The following is a 22,750-nucleotide window of genomic DNA, read 5'->3' as shown; positions in this document are numbered from 1 at the left end:
AATATAATTTGAAATAAAAATAATATTACAATATAAAGATTATACAAAAAGAATTTTAAACGAGCTTTCGAGCCGAGCCTTGCTGAGCTCGGGCTCGCCCCGTGTTTAGCCAAGCTTGGCTCCAGCTCAAGCTCGAGCTCGGTTTGACCGAGCCCACTCCGAGGGCTCAATGAGCCGGCTCATATTATTAACAGCTCTATCTCTGCTACACGTAGTAATCAACCCTTTGAATTTTCATGGACTTTAAAACTAATTGAGTAATTGTGTTAGGATCGAAAGCTCCTGAGTTAAGAATATCCCCTTGATTAAAAAGAATAAAAAAATTTGAAGTGATCGATGGTCGTTAAGCTCTTCCACATAGGGATGGCATTGAATAGGATTTGAATAGGATCCTGTAAGATCCATATCCGGTCCATATTTACAAAATCTAAAATTACCATATCCATATCCGGATCCGCAAGATCTGGGCTGGATCAGGATATATCCTATCTTTTTTATAGTAAAAGAAAACTCTCCCTTAAAATATGAAAATATTAATTTTTTATTTTTATTGCAACTTAACATACTATTTTTCTCTATAAAATACAAATAATAAAGCTAAAATTCTAAAGACATAAAAATAAAATCTTATGATATTACAATAACACTAAAAAAGTATCTTTTTTAAACCGAAAAATCTTAATAAAAAAAAGTCATGGATTGATTATAAAAAAAATTAGGAAAACAAAGCATATAGTTTTACTATTTGTTTAACTTAACATTTTGTTTAAGAAAATGAAATAAAAACGGATCCAAGGGTACGATCTGAATTCCGACCACACGTTCCATACCCATATCATTATCCACTGGATCTTAAATATTGCGATCCATATCCACTCCGTAGGATCTGAGTAGGATGTGGATTTTGTTGCCATCCCTATTTCTACGTATTCAAATATAAAATGTCATTCTGATAGTGCATAAAACCGTTTTAAATTCTATGATAATTATCACTTCGATGATATATTAAAGCTTTGAAGTTTTCTTGAGAATAAGAGTTAGCTCAAGTGGTAAGAGTTCTTTTTCCCTAATTATATCAGTTCGTTATTTATCCGTTATATGGTGTAAAAAAACTTCGAAATTTTCCTCATTTAGTTAACTAAAGTGTAGTCTACCTATTGAAACTTTTTTCTAAATTATTGTTGTTTCTCATTAAAATAACACGTAAAAAAGTCGTTGATAACTCATGTTAGCACTATTCTAAAAAAAACATTAGATTACTTAACTAGCGCTGGATATCGGGTATGGTTGGGTTGGCCACAAGATGAACCTGGCTAGGGATGCACATGTTGGATAGGGGCCGCCCGAGTAGTTTTCCATCATAATGGGCCGTGAATTTTTTTTTTCAGGTCTATGAGGTGGATCGGCCGGGCTAGTTGAGCGACACTTTTGTCCACCTCTACTCTTGATCATCAAGGCATTAAAAAATGATAAATAAATTTTGACTCTCTAAATAAGTGTATCGAGACTAAATAAAATTGGAAAATGAAATAGCGCCACCGGGTTGCACTCAATTTGGGCGTCACCCTCTCACATGGGGTGAGTGGGAACCCCTTCAATTAAGAATGCATGTAAGAGGGTGGCACCTAATTTGGGCGTCACCGGGTGGCGCCCTATCACTGTCAAACAATAAAATTAGTGTAAATCCCATTTTGTACAATTAAAGGACAACAACAATGCTAGAAGTCTCACGCCATTTTATTTCACTTCCAAATAACAATGCTAGAAGCCTCATCCCTTTTTATTTCACTTCCGCCTCGTCACACAACAAAATTCTTCTTTCTCGTCAATAGTAAAAAGTTCCTTATATGAATGACATTAGTTCTCTACTTTAAAAATCAATTTAATATAATTAAGGTTTTTCTTATCTTGTAATCAACGAAAAAGGAGAATTTAATGAATGAAATTTCTAAGAAATCAATTAGCTGAGTTGTTAAGAATGGTGAAAGATGATACTCATAATCTAAAGATTTATGTTATGTTACACTTAAGTTTAATAAAATATCTTCTTTGGAGTAAAACACAATATTAAATCAAACAGCCGTCTTAGCTCTGCTGGTAGAGCGCATGGCTTTTAACCATGTGGTCGTGGGTTCGATTCCCACAGACGGCGTCAAAAGCTTTCATATTACGTTAATGTGATGAAACATTAATTTAGAATCTAAATTAATTTATTTATTTTGTATTAGAAATACACGATCTCATTTTGTCATTACATATTTTCACTTTCTCATCTTTCATCCAACTAAATATAAATATTTTTAAAAAACAAAAAAAGATTATAAAATACTAAAAATATTTTATTATAATATACTTATATAAATGTTTAAATAAAATATAATTTGAAATAAAAATAATATTACAATATAAAGATTATACAAAAAGAATTTTAAACGAGCTTTCGAGCCGAGCCTTGCTGAGCTCGGGCTCGCCCCGTGTTTAGCCAAGCTTGGCTCCAGCTCAAGCTCGAGCTCGGTTTGACCGAGCCCACTCCGAGGGCTCAATGAGCCGGCTCATATTATTAACAGCTCTATCTATGCTACACGTAGTAATCAACCCTTTGAATTTTCATGGACTTTAAAACTAATTGAGTAACTGTGTTAGGATCGAAAGCTCCTGAGTTAAGAATATCCCCTTGATTAAAAAAGAATAAAAAAATTTGAAGTGATCGATGGTTGTTAAGCTCTTCCACATAGGGATGGCATTGAATAAGATTTGAATAAGATCCTATAAGATCCATATCCGATCCATATTTACAGAATCTGAAATTTTCATATCCATATCCGGATCCGCAGGATCTGGACTGGATCAGGATAAAGCCTATCTTTTTTATAGTAAAAGAAAACTCTCTCTTAAAATATGAAAATATTAATTTTTGGATTTTATTGCAACTTAACATACTATTTTTCTCTATTAAATACAAATAATAAAGCTAAAATTCTAAAAACATAAAATTAAAATCTTATGATATTACAATAACACTAAAAAAATATCTTTTTTTTAAGCGAAAAATGTTAATTACAAAAAATCATGGTTTGATTTATGAAAAAGCATTAGAAAAACAAAGCATATAGTTTTACTATTTGTTTAACTTAACATATTGTTTAAGAAAATGAAATAAAAAAGGATCCAAGGGTAGGATCTGGATTTCGATCATATGTTCCATACCCATATACTTATCCACTGGTTCTTAAATATTGCGATCCATATCCGATCCGTAGGATCTGGATTTTGTTGCCATCCCTACTTTCAAGTATTCAAATATAAAATGTCATTGTGATTGTGCATAAAACAGTTTTAAATTCTATGATAATTATCACTTCGATGATATATTAAAGCTTTGAAGTTTTCTTGAGAATAAGAGTTAGCTCAAGTGGTAAGAGTTCTTTTTCCCTAATTATATCAGTTCGTTATTTATCCGATATATGGTGTAATAAAACTTCGAAATTTTCCTCATTTAGTTAACTAAGGTGTAGTCTACCTATTGAAACTTTTTTCTAAATTATTGTTGTTTCTCATTAAAATAACACGTAAAAAAGTCGTTGATAACTCATGTTAGAACTATTCTAAAAAAAAATTAGATTACTTGACTAGCGCTGGATATCGGGTATGGTTGGGTTGGCCACAAGATGAACCTGGCTAGGGATGCACATGTTGGATAGGGGCCGCCCGAGTAGTTTTCCATCATCATGGGCCGTGAATTTTTTTTTTCAGTCTATGAGGTGGATCAGGCCGGGCTAGTTGAGCGACACTTTTGTCCACATCTACTCTTGATCATCAAGGCATTAAAAAATGATAAATAAATTTTGACTCTCTAAATAAGTGTATCGAGACTAAATAAAATTGGAAAATGAAATAGCGCCACCGGGTTGCACTCAATTTGGGCGTCACCCTCTCACATGGGGTGAGTGGGAACCCCATCAATTAAGAATGCATGTAAGAGGGTGGCACCTAATTTGGGCGTCACCGGGTGGCGGCGTCACCGGGTGGCGCCCTATCACTGTCAAACAATAAAATTAGTGTAAATCCCAGTTTGTACAATTAAAGGACAACAACAATGCTAGAAGTCTCACGCCATTTTATTTCACTTCCAAATAACAATGCTAGAAGCCTCATCCCAATTTAATTCACTTCTGCCTCGTCACACAAAAAAATTCTTCATTCTCGTCAATAGTAAAAAGTTCCTTATATGAATGACATTGGTTCTCTACTTTAAAAATCAATTTAATATAATTAAGGGTTTTCTTATCTTGTAATCAACGAGAAAGGAGAATTTAATGAATGAAATTTCTAAGAAATCAATTAGCTTAGTTGGTAAGAATCATGAAAGATGATACTCATAATCTAAAGATTTATGTTGTGTTACACTTAAGTTTAATAAAATATCTTCTTTGGAGTAAAACACAATATTAAATCAAACAGCCGTCTTAGCTCAGCTGGTAGAGCGCATGGCTTTTAACCATGTGGTCGTGGGTTCGATTCCCACAGACGGCGTCAAAAGTTTTCATATTACGTTAATGTGACAAAACATTAGTTCAGAATCTAAATTAATTTATTTATTTTGTATTAGAAATACACGATCTCATTTTGTCATTACATATTTTCACTTTCTCATCTTTCATCCAACTAAATATAAATATTTTTTTTAAAAAATAAGATTATAAAATACTAAAAATATTATATTATAATATACTTATATAAGTGTTTAGATAACATATAATTTGAAATAAAAATATTATTGCAATATAAAGAACTATACAAAAATAATAATAAACGAGCTTTCGAGCCGAGCCTTGCTGAGCTCGGGCTCGCCTCGTGTTTAGCCAAGCTCGGCTCCAGCTCAAGCTCGAGCTCAGTTTGACCGAGCCTACTCCGATGGCTCAACGAGCCGGTTCATATTATTAACAGCTCTATTTATGCTACACGTAGTAATCAACCCTTTGAATATTCATGGAGTTTAAAACTAATTGAGTAACTGTGTTAGGATCAAAAGCTCCTGAGTTAAGAATATCCCCTTGATAAAAAAAGAATAAAAAAATTTGAAGTGATCGATGGTTGTTAAGCTCTTCCACATAGGGATGGCATTGAATAAGATTTGAATAAGATCCTATAAGATCCATATCCGATCCATATTTACAGAATCTGAAATTTTCATATCCATATCCGGATCCGCAGGATATGGACTGGATCAGGATATAGCCTATCTTTTTTATAGTAAAAGAAAACTCTCTCTTAAAATATGAAAATATTAATTTTTGGATTTTATTGCAACTTAACATACTATTTTTCTCTATTAAATACAAATAATAAAGCTAAAATTCTAAAAACACAAAAATAAAATCTTATGATATTACAATAACACTAAAAAAAAATATCTTTTTTTTAAGCGAAAAATGTTAATTACAAAAAATCATGGTTTGATTTATGAAAAAGCATTAGAAAAACAAAGCATATAGTTTTACTATTTGTTTAACTTAACATATTGTTTAAGAAAATGAAATAAAAAAGGATCCAAGGGTAGGATCTGGATTTCGACCATATGTTCCATACCCATATACTTATCCACTGGATCTTAAATATTGCGATCCATATCCGATCCGTAGGATCTGGATTTTGTTGCCATCCCTCCTTTCAAGTATTCAAATATAAAATGTCATTGTGATAGTGCATAAAACAGTTTTAAATTCTATGATAATTATCACTTCGATGATATATTAAAGCTTTGAAGTTTTCTTGAGAATAAGAGTTAGCTCAAGTGGTAAGAGTTCTTTTTCCCTAATTATATCAGTTCGTTATTTATCCGATATATGGTGTAATAAAACTTCGAAATTTTCCTCATTTAGTTAACTAAGGTGTAGTCTACCTATTGAAACTTTTTTCTAAATTATTGTTGTTTCTCATTAAAATAACACGTAAAAAAGTCGTTGATAACTCATGTTAGAAATATTCTAAAAAAAATTAGATTACTTGACTAGCGCTGGATATCGGGTATGGTTGGGTTGGCCACAAGATGAACCTGGCTAGGGATGCACATGTTGGATAGGGGCCGCCCGAGTAGTTTTCCATCATCATGGGCCGTGAATTTTTGTTTTCAGTCTATGAGGTGGATCAGGCCGGGCTAGTTGAGCGACACTTTTGTCCACCTCTACTCTTGATCATCAAGGCATTAAAAAATGATAAATAAATTTTGACTCTCTAAATAAGTGTATCGAGACTAAATAAAATTGGAAAATGAAATAGCGCCACCGGGTTGCACTCAATTTGGGCGTCACCCTCTCACATGGGGTGAATGGGAACCCCTTCAATTAAGAATGCATGTAAGAGGGTGGCACCTAATTTGGGCGTCACCGGGTGGCGCCTATCACTTGTCAAACAATAAAATTAGTGTAAATCCCAGTTTGTACAATTAAAGGACAACCACAATGCTAGAAGTCTCACGCCATTTTATTTCACTTCCAAATAACAATGCTAGAAGCCTCATCCCAATTTAATTCACTTCCGCCTCGTCACACAACAAAATTCTTCATTCTCGTCAATAGTAAAAAGTTCCTTATATGAATGACATTGGTTCTCTACTTTAAAAATCAATTTAATATAATTAAGGTTTTTCTTATCTTGTAATCAACGAGAAAGGAGAATTTAATGAATGAAATTTCTAAGAAATCAATTAGCTTAGTTGGTAAGAATCATGAAAGATGATACTCATAATCTAAAGATTTATGTTGTGTTACACTTAAGTTTAATAAAATATCTTCTTTGGAGTAAAACACAATATTAAATCAAACAGCCGTCTTAGCTCAGCTGGTAGAGCGCATGGCATTTAACCATGTGGTTGTGGGTTCGATTCCCACAGACGGCGTCAAAAGCTTTCATATTACGTTAATGTGATGAAACATTAATTCAGAATCTAAATTTATTTATTTATTTTGTATTAGAAATACACGATCTCATTTTGTCATTACATATTTTCACTTTCTCTTCTTTCATCCAACTAAATATAAATATTTTTAAAAAACAAAAAAATATTATAAAATACTAAAAATATTATATTATAATATACTTATATAAATGTTTAAATAAAATATAATTTGAAATAAAAATAATATTACAATATAAAGATTATACAAAAAGAATTTTAAACGAGCTTTCGAGCCGAGCCTTGCTGAGCTCGGGCTCGCCCCGTGTTTAGCCAAGCTTGGCTCCAGCTCAAGCTCGAGCTCGGTTTGACCGAGCCCACTCCGAGGGCTCAATGAGCCGGCTCATATTATTATTAGCTCTATCTCTGCTACACGTAGTAATCAACCCTTTGAATTTTCATGGACTTTAAAACTAATTGAGTAATTGTGTTAGGATCGAAAGCTCCTGAGTTAAGAATATCCCCTTGATTAAAAAGAATAAAAAAATTTGAAGTGATCGATGGTCGTAAGCTCTTCCACATAGAGATGGCATTGAATAGGATTTGAATAGGATCCTGTAAGATCCGTATCCGGTCCATATTTACAAAATCTAAAATTACCATATCCATATCCGGATCCGCAAGATCTGGGCTGGATTAGGATATATCCTATCTTTTTTATAGTAAAAGAAAACTCTCCTTTAAAATATGAAAATATTAATTTTTGAATTTTATTGCAACTTAACATACTATTTTTCTCTATTAAATACAAATAATAAAGCTAAAATTCTAAAGACATAAAAATAAAATCTTATGATATTACAATAACACTAAAAAAGTATCTTTTTTAAACCGAAAAATCTTAATAAAAAAAAGTCATGGTTTGATTATAAAAAAACATTAGGAAAACAAAGCATATAGTTTTACTATTTGTTTAACTTAACATTTTGTTTAAGAAAATGAAATAAAAATGGATCCAAGGGTACGATCTGAATTCCGACCACACGTTCCATACCCATATCATTATCCACTGGATCTTAAATATTGCGATCCATATCCACTCCGTAGGATCTGAGTAGGATGTGGATTTTGTTGCCATCCCTATTTCTACGTATTCAAATATAAAATGTCATTGTGATAGTGCATAAAACAGTTTTAAATTCTATGATAATTATAACTTCGATGATATATTAAAGCTTTGAAGTTTTCTTGAGAATAAGAGTTAGCTCAAGTGGTAAGAGTTCTTTTTCCCTAATTATATCAGTTCGTTATTTATCCGATATATGGTGTAAAAAAACTTCGAAATTTTCCTCATTTAGTTAACTAAAGTGTAGTCTACCTATTGAAACTTTTTTCTAAATTATTGTTGTTTCTCATTAAAATAACACGTAAAAAAGTCGTTGATAACTCATGTTAGCACTATTCTAAAAAAAAATTAGATTACTTAACTAGCGCTGGATATCGGGTATGGTTGGGTTGGCCACAAGATGAACCTGGCTAGGGATGCACATGTTGGATAGGGGCCGCCCGAGTAGTTTTCCATCATAATGGGCCGTGAATTTTTTTTTCAGTCTATGAGGTGGATCAGGCCGGGCTAGTTGAGCGACACTTTTGTCCACCTCTACTCTTGATCATCAAGGCATTAAAAAATGATAAATAAATTTTGACTCTCTAAATAAGTGTATCGAGACTAAATAAAATTGGAAAATGAAATAGCGCCACCGGGTTGCACTCAATTTGGGCGTCACCCTCTCACATGGGGTGAGTGGGAACCCCTTCAATTAAGAATGCATGTAAGAGGGTGGCACCTAATTTGGGCGTCACCGGGTGGCGCCCTATCACTGTCAAACAATAAAATTAGTGTAAATCCCATTTTGTACAATTAAAGGACAACAACAATGCTAGAAGTCTCACGCCATTTTATTTCACTTCCAAATAACAATGCTAGAAGCCTCATCCCTTTTTATTTCACTTCCGCCTCGTCACACAACAAAATTCTTCTTTCTCGTCAATAGTAAAAAGTTCCTTATATGAATGACATTAGTTCTCTACTTTAAAAATCAATTTAATATAATTAAGGTTTTTCTTATCTTGTAATCAACGAAAAAGGAGAATTTAATGAATGAAATTTCTAAGAAATCAATTAGCTGAGTTGTTAAGAATCATGAAAGATGATACTCATAATCTAAAGATTTATGTTATGTTACACTTAAGTTTAATAAAATATCTTCTTTGGAGTAAAACACAATATTAAATCAAAGAGCCGTCTTAGCTCAGCTGGTAGAGCGCATGGCTTTTAACCATGTGGTCGTGGGTTCGATTCCCACAGACGGCGTCAAAAGCTTTCATATTACGTTAATGTGATGAAACATTAATTTAGAATCTAAATTAATTTATTTATTTTGTATTAGAAATACACGATCTCATTTTGTCATTACATATTTTCACTTTCTTATCTTTCATCCAACTAAATATAAATATTTTTAAAAAACAAAAAAAGATTATAAAATACTAAAAATATTATATTAAAATATACTTATATAAATGTTTAAATAAAATATAATTTGAAATAAAAATAATATTACAATATAAAGATTATACAAAAAGAATTTTAAACGAGCTTTCGAGCCGAGCCTTGCTGAGCTCGGGCTCGCCCCGTGTTTAGCCAAGCTTGGCTCAAGCTCAAGCTCGAGCTCGGTTTGACCGAGCCCACACCGAGGGCTCAATGAGCCGGCTCATATTATTAACAGCTCTATCTCTGCTACACGTAGTAATCAACCCATTGAATTTTCATGGACTTTAAAACTAATTGAGTAATTGTGTTAGGATCGAAAGCTCCTGAGTTAAGAATATCCCCTTGATTAAAAAGAATAAAAAAAATTGAAGTGATCGATGGTCGTTAAGCTCTTCCACATAGGGATGGCATTGAATAGGATTTGAATAGGATCCTATAAGATCCATATCCGGTCCATATTTACAAAATCTGAAATTACCATATCCATATCCGGATCCGCCAAGATCTGGGCTGGATCAGGATATATCCTATCTTTTTTATAGTAAAAGAAAACTCTCCCTTAAAATATGAAAATATTAATTTTTGATTTTTATTGCAACTTAACATACTATTTTTCTCTATTAAATACAAATAATAAAGCTAAAATTCTAAAGACATAAAAATAAAATCTTATGATATTACAATAACACTAAAAAATTATCTTTTTTTAACCGAAAAATCTTAATAAAAAAAAGTCATGGTTTGATTCTAAAAAAACATTAGAAAAACAAAGCATATAGTTTTACTATTTGTTTAACTTAACATTTTGTTTAAGAAAATGAAATAAAAATGGATCCAAGGGTACGATCTGGATTCCGACCACACATTCCATACCCATATCATTATCCACTGGATCTTAAATATTGCGATCCATATCCACTCCGTAGGATCTGAATTTTGTTGCCATCCTTACTTCTACGTATTCAAATATAAAATGTCATTGTGATAGTGCATAAAACAGTTTTAAATTCTATGATAATTATAACTTCGATGATATATTAAAGCTTTGAAGTTTTCTTGAGAATAAGAGCTAGCTCAAGTGGTAAGAGTTCTTTTTCCCTAATTATATCAGTTCGTTATTTATCCGATATATGGTGTAAAAAAACTTCGAAATTTTCCTCATTTAGTTAACTAAGGTGTAGTCTACCTATTGAAACTTTTTTCTAAATTATTGTTGTTTCTCATTAAAATAACACGTAAAAAAGTCGTTGATAACTCATGTTAGAACTATTATAAAAAAAAATTAGATTACTTGACTAGCGCTAGATATCGGGTATGGTTGGGTTGACCACAAGATGAACCTGGCTAGGGATGCACATGTTGGATAGGGGCCGCCCGAGTAGTTTTCCATCATCATGGGCCGTGAATTTTTTTTTTCAGTCTATGAGGTGGATCAGGCCGGGCTAGTTGAGCGACACTTTTGTCCACCTCTACTCTTGATCATCAAGGCATTAAAAAATGATAAATAAATTTTGACTCTCTAAATAAGTGTATCGAGACTAAATAAAATTGGAAAATGAAATAGCGCCACCGGGTTGTACTCAATTTGGGCGTCACCCTCTCACATGGGGTGAGTGGGAACTCCTTCAATTAAGAATGCATGTAAGAGGGTGGCACCTAATTTGGGCATCACCGGGTGGCGCCCTATCACTGTCAAACAATAAAATTAGTGTAAATCCCAGTTTGTACAATTAAAAGACAACAACAATGCTAGAAGTCTCACGCCATTTTATTTCACTTCCAAATAACAATGCTAAAAGCCTCATCCCTTTTTATTCACTTCCGCCTCGTCACACAACAAAATTCTTCTTTCTCGTCAATAGTAAAAAGTTCCTTATATGAATGACATTGGTTCTCTACTTTAAAAATCAATTTAATATAATTAAGGTTTTTCTTATCTTGTAATCAACGAGAAAGGAGAATTTAATGAATGAAATTTCTAAGAAATCAATTAGCTTAGTTGGTAAGAATCATGAAAGATGATACTCATAATCTAAAGATTTATGTTGTGTTACACTTAAGTTTAATAAAATATCTTCTTTGAAGTAAAACACAATATTAAATCAAACAGCCGTCTTAGCTCAGCTGGTAGAGCGCATGGCTTTTAACCATGTGGTCGTGGGTTCGATTCCCACAGACGGCGTCAAAAGCTTTCATATTACGTTAATGTGATGAAACATTAATTCAGAATCTAAATTAATTTATTTATCTTTCTATTAGAAATACACGATCTCATTTTGTCATTACATATTTTCACTTTCTCATCTTTCATCCAACTAAATATAAATATTTTTAAAAAATAAAAAAAGATTATAAAATACTAAAAATATTATATTATAATATACTTATATAAATGTTTAAATAAAATATAATTTGAAATAAAAATAATATTACAATATAAAGATTATACAAAAAGAATTTTTAACGAGCTTTCGAGCCGAGCCTTGCTGAGCTCGGGCTCGCCCTGTGTTTAGCCAAGCTTGGCTCCAGCTCAAGCTCGAGCTCGGTTTGACCGAGCCCACTCCAAGGGCTCAATGAGCCGACTCATATTATTAACAGCTCTATCTCTGCTACACGTAGTAATCAACCCTTTGAATTTTCATGGACTTTAAAACTAATTGAGTAATTGTGTTAGGATCGAAAGCTCCTGAGTTAAGAATATCCCCTTGATTAAAAAGAATAAAAAAATTTGAAGTGATCGATGGTCGTTAAGCTCTTCCACATAGGGATGACATTTAATAGGATTTGAATAGGATCCTATAAGATCCATATCCGGTCCATATTTACAAAATCTTAAATTACCATATCCATATCCGGATCCGCAAGATATGGGCTGGATCAGGATATATCTTATCTTTTTTATAGTAAAAGAAAACTCTCCCTTAAAATATGAAAATATTAATTTTTAAATTTTATTGTAACTTAACATACTATTTTTCTCTATTAAGTACGAATAATAAAGCTAAAATTCTAAAGACATAAAAATAAAATCTTATGATATTACAATAACACTAAAAAAGTATCTTTTTTTAACCGAAAAATCTTAATAAAAAAAACGTCATGGTTTGATTATAAAAAAAACATTAGAAAAACAAAGCATATAGTTTTACTATTTGTTTAACTTAACATTTTGTTTAAGAAAATGAAATAAAAATGGATCCAAGGGTACGATCTGGATTCCGACCACACGTTCCATACCCATATCATTATCCATTGGATCTTAAATATTGCGATCCATATCCACTCCATAGGATCTGGATTTTGTTGCCATCCCTACTTCTACGTATTCAAATATAAAATGTCATTGTGATAGTGCATAAAACAGTTTTAAATTCTATGATAATTATCACTTCGATGATATATTAAAGCTTTGAAGTTTTCTTGAGAATAAGAGTTAGCTCAAGTGGTAAGAGTTCTTTTTCCCTAATTATATCAGTTCGTTATTTATCCGATATATGGTGTAAAAAAACTTCGAAATTTTCCTCATTTAGTTAACTAAGGCGTAGTCTACCTATTGAAACTTTTTTTCTAAATTATTGTTTTTTTTTTTTTTTTTTTTTTTTTTTTTTGGTGAAATGTGAGTATGTATTATATATATCAAGAAGGTTGATTACATGTAGCCAATAAAGAGCTTTCTATTACATATACTTCTTATGCTTAAGCCAAGCTATATCTTCCTTAGTCACATGCTGAAAATCTCGTCCCCTGATTCTAGCTTTCACATCTTCTATGACCTTCTCAGCACATCTTCCTGGCCTAACTAGTACCCCTTCCAGTCTGCACTTGTTTCTTTCCTGCCAAATGTGGTACATAGCCCCCCAGACCGTAGCAGCTTGAACCCCCTTTCTCACCTTCGTCCCATTCCTTTGCAAACACCATTCAAGAACTTGTCTGTCAGGTATGTGGCAGTCCAGGCTTTGGTTGATGCAACCAATTACTTGCTTACTGTAAATACACTCAAAAAAAAAATGTTCAGCCCCTTCAGAATCTTGAGCACATAGGAAACAGGTAGCATCTATATCCATTCCAAACTTCACTAGCTTATCATTTGTTCTCAGTGCTCCCTGTGCATACAGCTAGGCAAGGAACTGATGCTTAGGTAGCACCCACCCATTCCAGATTAAGCTAGCCCATGGGACCTTTGGAGCAGTCCCTTGTAGCCAGTCATAGCAGGCAGCAGCTGTAAAGTCCTTCCCCTGCACATTCCACTGTCCATCAGTATAACAAGGGAGTATCTCTTGTTTTACCCTACAAATTCTCCTCCAAACCCAACTAGACTGAGCAACAGGAGTGTAGTCCATCCAATCTGTTCCTTTCAGATAGTTTTGTTGCACCCAATTTACCCAGATTGTGTCCTTTTTTTCTGCTACCCAATTCACTAGTCTCCCAACCATTGCTTTATTCATGCTTTCCTGATTCTTGAGCCCAAGACCTCCTTCTTCTTTTGGCCTGCAGATCTTGTCCCATGCCACCAGTGGGACCCTTCTGTATTCTGCACTATTGTCCCATAGGAAATTCCTACAAGTAGCCTCAATTTTATTGATGATCCGCTTTGGTAGAACAAACATAGAAGCCCAGTATAAATGTAAGGAAGACAACACTGCCTGCACCAGGACTAGTCTCCCACTGTAAGAGAATTTCCTTGCCCCATATCCATTTATTCTACTGCATATCTTCTCCACCAAGCATTCACAGTCTTTCTTCTTCAATCTGGTAGTTTGAATTGGCATCCCCAGGTATTTAAAAGGTAAGGTACCTTCTGCAAACCCAGATACCCTGAAAAAAAAAAGTCGTTGATAACTCATGTTAGAACTATTCTAAAAAAAAATAAGATTACTTGACTAGCGCTGGATATCGGGTATGGTTGGGTTGGCCACAAGATGAACCTGGCTAGGGATGCACATGTTGGATAGGGGCCGCCCGAGTAGTATTCCATCATCATGGGCCGTGAATTTTTTTTTTCAGTCTATGAGGTGGATCAGGCCGGGCTAGTTGAGCGACACTTTTGTCCACCTCTACTCTTGATCATCAAGGCATTAAAAAATGATAAATAAATTTTGACTCTCTAAATAAGTGTATCGAGACTAAATAAAATTGGAAAATGAAATAGCGCCACCGGGTTGTACTCAATTTGGGCGTCACCCTCTCACATGGGGTGAGTGGGAACTCCTTCAATTAAGAATGCATGTAAGAGGGTGGCACCTAATTTGGGCATCACCGGGTGGCGCCCTATCACTGTCAAACAATAAAATTAGTGTAAATCCCAGTTTGTACAATTAAAGGGCAACAACAATGCTAGAAGTCTCACGCCATTTTATTTCACTTCCAAATAACAATGCTAGAAGCCTCATCCCTTTTTATTTCACTTCAGCCTCGTCACACAACAAAATTCTTCTTTCTCGTCAATAGTAAAAAGTTCCTTATATGAATGACATTGTTTCTCTACTTTAAAAATCAATTTAATATAATTAAGGTTTTTCTTATCTTGTAATCAACGAGAAAGGAGAATTTAATGAATGAAATTTCTAAGAAATCAATTAGCTGAGTGGGTAAGAATCATGAAAGATGATACTCATAATCTAAAGATTTATGTTGTGTTACACTTAAGTTTAATAAAATATCTTCTTTGGAGTAAAACACAATATTAAATCAAACAGCCGTCTTAGCTCAGCTGGTAGAGCGCATGGCTTTTAACCATGTGGTCGTGTGTTCGATTCCCGAGACGGCGTCAAAAGTTTTCATATTACGTTAATGTGATGAAACATTAATTCAGAATCTAAATTAATTTATTTATTTTGTATTAGAAATACACGATCTCATTTTGTCATAACATATTTTCACTTTCTCATCTTTCATCCAACTAAATATAAATATTTTTAAAAAACAAAAAAAGATTATAAAATACTAAAAATATTATATTATAATATACTTATATAAATGTTTAAATAAAATATAATTTGAAATAAAAATAATATTACAATACAAAGATTATACAAAAAGAATTATAAACGCAGAGTCAGAGCCGAGCCTTGCTGAGCTCGGGCTTGCCCCGTGTTCAGCCAAGCTTGGCTCCACCAAGATCGAGCTGGGTTTGACCGAGCCCACTCCGAGGGCTCAATGAGCCGGCTCATATTATTAACACTGACTCTATCTCGCTACACGTAGTAATCAACCCTTTGAATTTTCATGGACTTTAAAACTAATTGAGTAATTGTGTTAGGATCGAAAGCTCCTGAGTTAAGAATATCCCCTTGATTAAAAAGAATAAAAAAAATTGAAGTGATCGATGGTCGTTAAGCTCTTCCACATAGGGATGGCATTGAATAGGATTTGAATAGTATCCTATAAGATCCATATCCGGTCCATATTTACAAAATTTGAAATTACCATATCCATATCCAGGATCCAAGCAAGATTTGGATCAGGATATATCCTATCTTTTTTATAGTAAAAGAAAATTCTCCCTTAAAATATGAAAATATTAATTTTTGAATTTTATTGCAACTTAACATACTATTTTTCTCTATTAAATACAAATAATAAAACTAAAATTCTAAAGACATAAAAATAAAATCTTATGATATTACAATAACACTAAAAAAGTATTTTTTTTTAACCGAAAAATCTTAATAAAAAAAAGTCATGGTTTGATTATAAAAAAAACATTAGAAAAACAAAGCATATAGTTTTACTATTTGTTTAACTTAACATTTTGTTTAAGAAAATGAAATAAAAATGGATCCAAGGGTACGATCTGGATTCCGACCACACGTTCCATACCCATATCATTATCCACTGGATCTTAAATATTGCGATCCATATCCACTCCGTAGGATCTGAGTAGGATCTGGATTTTGTTGCCATCCCTACTTCTACGTATTCAAATATAAAATGTCATTGTGATAGTGCATAAAACAGTTTTAAATTCTATGATAATTATCACTTCGATGATATATCAAAGCTTTGAAGTTTTCTTGAGAATAAGAGTTAGCTCAAGTGGTAAGAGTTCTTTTTCCCTAATTATATCAGTTCGTTATTTATCCGATATATGGTGTAAAAAAACTTCGAAATTTTCCTCATTTAGTTAACTAAGGTGTAGTCTACCTATTGAAACTTTTTTCTAAATTATTGTTGTTTCTCATTAAAATAACACGTAAAAAAGTCGTTGATAACTCATGTTAGAACTATTCTAAAAAAAAATTAGATTACTTGACTAGCGCTGGATATCGGGTATGGTTGGGTTGGCCACAAGATGAACCTGGCTAGGGATGCACATGTTGGATAGGGGCCGCCCAAGTAGTTTTCCATCATCATGGGCCGTGAATTTTTTTTTCAGTCTATGAGGTGGATCAGGCCGGGCTAGTTGAGCGACACTTTTGTCCACCTCTACTCTTGATCATCAAGGGATTAAAAAATGATAAATAAATTTTGACTCTCTAAATAAGTGTATCGAGACTAAATAAAATTGGAAAATGAAATAGCGCCACCGGGTTGCACTCAATTTGCGCGTCACCCTCTCACATGGGGTGAGTGGGAACCCCTTCAATTAAGAATGCATGTAAGAGGGTGACACCTTATTTGGGCGTCACCGGGTGGCGCCCTATCACTGTCAAACAATAAAATTAGTGTAAATCCCAGTTTGTACAATTAAAGGACAACAACAATGCTAGAAGTCTCACGCCATTTTATTTCACTTCCAAATAACAATGCTAGAAGCCTCATCCCTTTTTATTTCACTTCAGCCTCGTCACACAACAAAATTCTTCTTTCTCGTCAATAGTAAAAAGTTCCTTATATGAATGACATTGTTTCTCTACTTTAAAAATCAATTTAATATAATTAAGGTTTTTCTTATCTTGTAATCAACGAGAAAGGAGAATTTAATGAATGAAATTTCTAAGAAATCAATTAGCTGAGTGGGTAAGAATCATGAAAGATGATACTCATAATCTAAAGATTTATGTTGTGTTACACTTAAGTTTAATAAAATATCTTCTTTGGAGTAAAACACAATATTAAATCAAACAGCCGTCTTAGCTCAGCTGGTAGAGCGCATGGCTTTTAACCATGTGGTCGTGTGTTCGATTCTCACAGACGGCGTCAAAAGTTTTCATATTACGTTAATGTGATGAAACATTAATTCAGAATCTAAATTAATTTATTTATTTTGTATTAGAAATACACGATCTCATTTTGTCATAACATATTTTCACTTTCTCATCTTTCATCCAACTAAATATAAATATTTTTAAAAAACAAAAAAAGATTATAAAATACTAAAAATATTATATTATAATATACTTATATAAATGTTTAAATAAAATATAATTTGAAATAAAAATAATATTACAATACAAAGATTATACAAAAAGAATTATAAACGAGCTGTCGAGCCGAGCCTTGCTGAGCTCGGGCTTGCCCCGTGTTCAGCCAAGCTTGGCTCCAGCTCAAGATCGAGCTGGGTTTGACCGAGCCCACTCCGAGGGCTCAATGAGCCGGCTCATATTATTAACAGCTCTATCTCTGCTACACGTAGTAATCAACCCTTTGAATTTTCATGGACTTTAAAACTAATTGAGTAATTGTGTTAGGATCGAAAGCTCCTGAGTTAAGAATATCCCCTTGATTAAAAAGAATAAAAAAAATTGAAGTGATCGATGGTCGTTAAGCTCTTCCACATAGGGATGGCATTGAATAGGATTTGAATAGTATCCTATAAGATCCATATCCGGTCCATATTTACAAAATTTGAAATTACCATATCCATATCCGGATCCGCAAGATCTGGGCTGGATCAGGATATATCCTATCTTTTTTATAGTAAAAGAAAATTCTCCCTTAAAATATGAAAATATTAATTTTTGAATTTTATTGCAACTTAACATACTATTTTTCTCTATTAAATACAAATAATAAAACTAAAATTCTAAAGACATAAAAATAAAATCTTATGATATTACAATAACACTAAAAAAGTATTTTTTTTTAACCGAAAAATCTTAATAAAAAAAAGTCATGGTTTGATTATAAAAAAAACATTAGAAAAACAAAGCATATAGTTTTACTATTTGTTTAACTTAACATTTTGTTTAAGAAAATGAAATAAAAATGGATCCAAGGGTACGATCTGGATTCCGACCACACGTTCCATACCCATATCATTATCCACTGGATCTTAAATATTGCGATCCATATCCACTCCGTAGGATCTGAGTAGGATCTGGATTTTGTTGCCATCCCTACTTCTACGTATTCAAATATAAAATGTCATTGTGATAGTGCATAAAACAGTTTTAAATTCTATGATAATTATCACTTCGATGATATATCAAAGCTTTGAAGTTTTCTTGAGAATAAGAATTAGCTCAAGTGGTAAGAGTTCTTTTTCCCTAATTATATCAGTTCGTTATTTATCCGATATATGGTGTAAAAAAACTTCGAAATTTTCCTCATTTAGTTAACTAAGGTGTAGTCTACCTATTGAAACTTTTTTCTAAATTATTGTTGTTTCTCATTAAAATAACACGTAAAAAAGTCATTGATAACTCATGTTAGAACTATTCTAAAAAAAAATTAGATTACTTGACTAGCGCTGGATATCGGGTATGGTTGGGTTGGCCACAAGATGAACCTGGCTAGGGATGCACATGTTGGATAGGGGCCGCCCGAGTAGTTTTCCATCATCATGGGCCGTGAATTTTTTTTTCAGTCTATGAGGTGGATCAGGCCGGGCTAGTTGAGCGACACTTTTGTCCACCTCTACTCTTGATCATCAAGGGATTAAAAAATGATAAATAAATTTTGACTCTCTAAATAAGTGTATCGAGACTAAATAAAATTGGAAAATGAAATAGCGCCACCGGGTTGCACTCAATTTGCGCGTCACCCTCTCACATGGGGTGAGTGGGAACCCCTTCAATTAAGAATGCATGTAAGAGGGTGACACTTTATTTGGGCGTCACCGGGTGGCGCCCTATCACTGTCAAACAATAAAATTAGTGTAAATCCCAGTTTGTACAATTAAAGGACAACAACAATGCTAGAAGTCTCACGCCATTTTATTTCACTTCCAAATAACAATGCTAGAAGCCTCATCCCTTTTTATTTCACTTCAGCCTCGTCACACAACAAAATTCTTCTTTCTCGTCAATAGTAAAAAGTTCCTTATATGAATGACATTGGTTCTCTACTTTAAAAATCAATTTAATATAATTAAGGTTTTTCTTATCTTGTAATCAACGAGAAAGGAGAATTTAATGAATGAAATTTCTATGAAATCAATTAGCTTAGTTGGTAAGAATCATGAAAGATGATACTCATAATCTAAAGATTTATGTTGTGTTACACTTAAGTTTAATAAAATATCTTCTTTGGAGTAAAACACAATATTAAATCAAACAGACGTCTTAGCTCAGCTGGTAGAGCGCATGGCTTTTAACCATGTGGTCGTGGGTTCGATTCCCACAGACGGCGTCAAAAGCTTTCATATTACGTTAATGTGATGAAACATTAATTCAGAATCTAAATTAATTTATTTATTTTGTATTAGAAATACACGATCTCATTTTGTCATTACATATTTTCACTTTCTCATCTTTCATCCAACTAAATATAAATATTTTTAAAAAACAAAAAAAGATTATAAAATACTAAAAATATTATATTATAATATACTTATATAAATGTTTAAATAAAATATAATTTGAAATAAAAATAATATTACAATATAAAGATTATACAAAAAGAATTATAAACGAGCTTTCGAGCCGAGCCTCACGAGCTCGGGCTCGCCCGTGTTTAGCCAAGCTTGGCTCCGGCTCAAGCTCGAGCTCGGTTTGACCGAGCCCACTCCGAGGGCTCAATGAGTAGCTCATATTATTAACAGCTCTATCTCTGCTACACGTAGTAATCAACCCTTTGAATTTTCATGGACTTTAAAACTAATTGAGTAATTGTGTTAGGATCGAAAGCTCCTGAGTTAAGAATATCCCCTTTATTAAAAAGAATAAAAAAAAATTGAAGTGATCGATGGTCGTTAAGCTCTTCCACATAGGGATGGCATTGAATAGGATTTGAATAGTATCCTATAAGATCCATATCCGGTCCATATTTACAAAATTTGAAATTACCATATCCATATCCGGATCCGCAAGATCTGGGCTGGATCAGGATATATCCTATCTTTTTTATAGTAAAAGAAAATTCTCCCTTAAAATATGAAAATATTAATTTTTGAATTTTATTGCAACTTAACATACTATTTTTCTCTATTAAATACAAATAATAAAACTAAAATTCTAAAGACATAAAAATAAAATCTTATGATATTACAATAACACTAAAAAAGTATTTTTTTTTAACCGAAAAATCTTAATAAAAAAAAGTCATGGTTTGATTATAAAAAAAACATTAGAAAAACAAAGCATATAGTTTTACTATTTGTTTAACTTAACATTTTGTTTAAGAAAATGAAATAAAAATGGATCCAAGGGTACGATCTGGATTCCGACCACACGTTCCATACCCATATCATTATCCACTGGATCTTAAATATTGCGATCCATATCCACTCCGTAGGATCTGAGTAGGATCTGGATTTTGTTGACATCCCTACTTCTACGTATTCAAATATAAAATGTCATTGTGATAGTGCATAAAACAGTTTTAAATTCTATGATAATTATCACTTCGATGATATATCAAAGCTTTGAAGTTTTCTTGAGAATAAGAGTTAGCTCAAGTGGTAAGAGTTCTTTTTCCATCATCATGGGCCGTGAATTTTTTTTTCAGTCTATGAGGTGGATCAGGCCGGGCTAGTTGAGCGACACTTTTGTCCACCTCTACTCTTGATCATCAAGGGATTAAAAAATGATAAATAAATTTTGACTCTCTAAATAAGTGTATCGAGACTAAATAAAATTGGAAAATGAAATAGCGCCACCGGGTTGCACTCAATTTGCGCGTCACCCTCTCACATGGGGTGAGTGGGAACCCCTTCAATTAAGAATGCATGTAAGAGGGTGGCACCTTATTTGGGCGTCACCGGGTGGCGCCCTATCACTGTCAAACAATAAAATTAGTGTAAATCCCAGTTTGTACAATTAAAGGACAACAACAATGCTAGAAGTCTCACACCATTTTATTTCACTTCCAAATAACAATGCTAGAAGCCTCATCCCTTTTTATTTCACTTCCGCCTCGTCACACAACAAAATTCTTCTTTCTCGTCAATAGTAAAAAGTTCCTTATATGAATGACATTGGTTCTCTACTTTAAAAATCAATTTAATATAATTAAGGTTTTTCTTATCTTGTAATCAACGAGAAAGGAGAATTTAATGAATGAAATTTCTAAGAAATCAATTAGCTTAGTTGGTAAGAATCATGAAAGATGATACTCATAATCTAAAGATTTATGTTATGTTACACTTAAGTTTAATAAAATATCTTCTTTGGAGTAAAACACAATATTAAATCAAACAGCCGTCTTAGCTCAGCTGGTAGAGCGCATGGCTTTTAACCATGTGGTCGTGGGTTCGATTCCCACAGACGGCGTCAAAAGCTTTCATATTACATTAATGTGATGAAACATTAATTCTGAATCTAAATTAATTTATTTATTTTGTATTAGAAATACACGATCTCATTTTGTCATTACATATTTTCACTTTCTCATTTTTGACCAACTAAATATAAATATTTTTTTTTAAAAAAAATAAAATTATAAAATACTAAAAATATTATATTATAATATAGTTTTATAAGGGTTTAATAATATAATTTGAAATAAAAATAATATTGCAGTTATACAAAAAGAATTATAAACGAGCTTTCGAGCCGAGCCTTGCTGAGCTCGGGCTCGCCTCGTGTTTAGCCAAGCTCGGCTCCAGCTCAAGCTCGAGCTCGGTGTTTTGGTAAGATTTTACCGACTAAAGATTTGTGAGTCAATGCGGCTATTCTAGTTAAAATACGAAGATGAAGACTTAAGTGGATAAGTAGCAAGAACATAGCGAGAACGAAAGTAAACGGATAGTACGAAAGAGAAATAGACGAAAAGAAAGAGAGACAAACGACACAAGTAAAATGGTGACGCGGGAAACCCAAAATGTGAGAAAAACCACGGCGGGAATGGTATCTCACCAATGATCCACTAGTAGTAATAGTATTTGAGGGTGAACCTAGCTGGAACGATCAGGAGGTACAGATGCGATCTCCAAATGACTAAGTACAAAAGATATAGACAATGGATAAAATTCTAGTGTG

The 22,750-nt window shown here is 33.0% G+C and overlaps 9 non-coding genes across 9 annotated transcripts; all 9 read left to right on the top strand.

Moving 5' to 3' along the window:
- Window positions 1–2,079: 2,079 nt before the first annotated feature.
- TRNAK-UUU (transfer RNA lysine (anticodon UUU)) lies at window positions 2,080–2,152 on the top strand. Its single transcript has one exon. It is a non-coding gene; the product is annotated as a tRNA-Lys (tRNA).
- A 2,308-nt stretch (window positions 2,153–4,460) lies between these two features.
- Window positions 4,461–4,533, top strand: TRNAK-UUU (transfer RNA lysine (anticodon UUU)). The gene has a single exon. It is a non-coding gene; the product is annotated as a tRNA-Lys (tRNA).
- Window positions 4,534–6,825: 2,292 nt separating this feature from the next.
- On the top strand, window positions 6,826–6,898 carry TRNAK-UUU (transfer RNA lysine (anticodon UUU)). Its single transcript has one exon. It is a non-coding gene; the product is annotated as a tRNA-Lys (tRNA).
- Window positions 6,899–9,196: 2,298 nt separating this feature from the next.
- Window positions 9,197–9,269, top strand: TRNAK-UUU (transfer RNA lysine (anticodon UUU)). The gene has a single exon. It is a non-coding gene; the product is annotated as a tRNA-Lys (tRNA).
- Window positions 9,270–11,558: 2,289 nt separating this feature from the next.
- TRNAK-UUU (transfer RNA lysine (anticodon UUU)) lies at window positions 11,559–11,631 on the top strand. Its single transcript has one exon. It is a non-coding gene; the product is annotated as a tRNA-Lys (tRNA).
- Window positions 11,632–15,144: 3,513 nt separating this feature from the next.
- Window positions 15,145–15,216, top strand: TRNAK-UUU (transfer RNA lysine (anticodon UUU)). The gene has a single exon. It is a non-coding gene; the product is annotated as a tRNA-Lys (tRNA).
- Window positions 15,217–17,515: 2,299 nt separating this feature from the next.
- TRNAK-UUU (transfer RNA lysine (anticodon UUU)) lies at window positions 17,516–17,588 on the top strand. Its single transcript has one exon. It is a non-coding gene; the product is annotated as a tRNA-Lys (tRNA).
- Window positions 17,589–19,888: 2,300 nt separating this feature from the next.
- On the top strand, window positions 19,889–19,961 carry TRNAK-UUU (transfer RNA lysine (anticodon UUU)). Its single transcript has one exon. It is a non-coding gene; the product is annotated as a tRNA-Lys (tRNA).
- Window positions 19,962–21,969: 2,008 nt separating this feature from the next.
- On the top strand, window positions 21,970–22,042 carry TRNAK-UUU (transfer RNA lysine (anticodon UUU)). Its single transcript has one exon. It is a non-coding gene; the product is annotated as a tRNA-Lys (tRNA).
- The last annotated feature ends 708 nt before the right edge of the window (window positions 22,043–22,750 follow it).

The sequence above is a fragment of the Silene latifolia genome, chromosome 1 (assembly GCF_048544455.1).
Source record: "Silene latifolia isolate original U9 population chromosome 1, ASM4854445v1, whole genome shotgun sequence".
Classification (NCBI taxonomy): domain Eukaryota; kingdom Viridiplantae; phylum Streptophyta; class Magnoliopsida; order Caryophyllales; family Caryophyllaceae; genus Silene; species Silene latifolia.
This window is presented reverse-complemented; position numbering and strand designations above follow the sequence as displayed.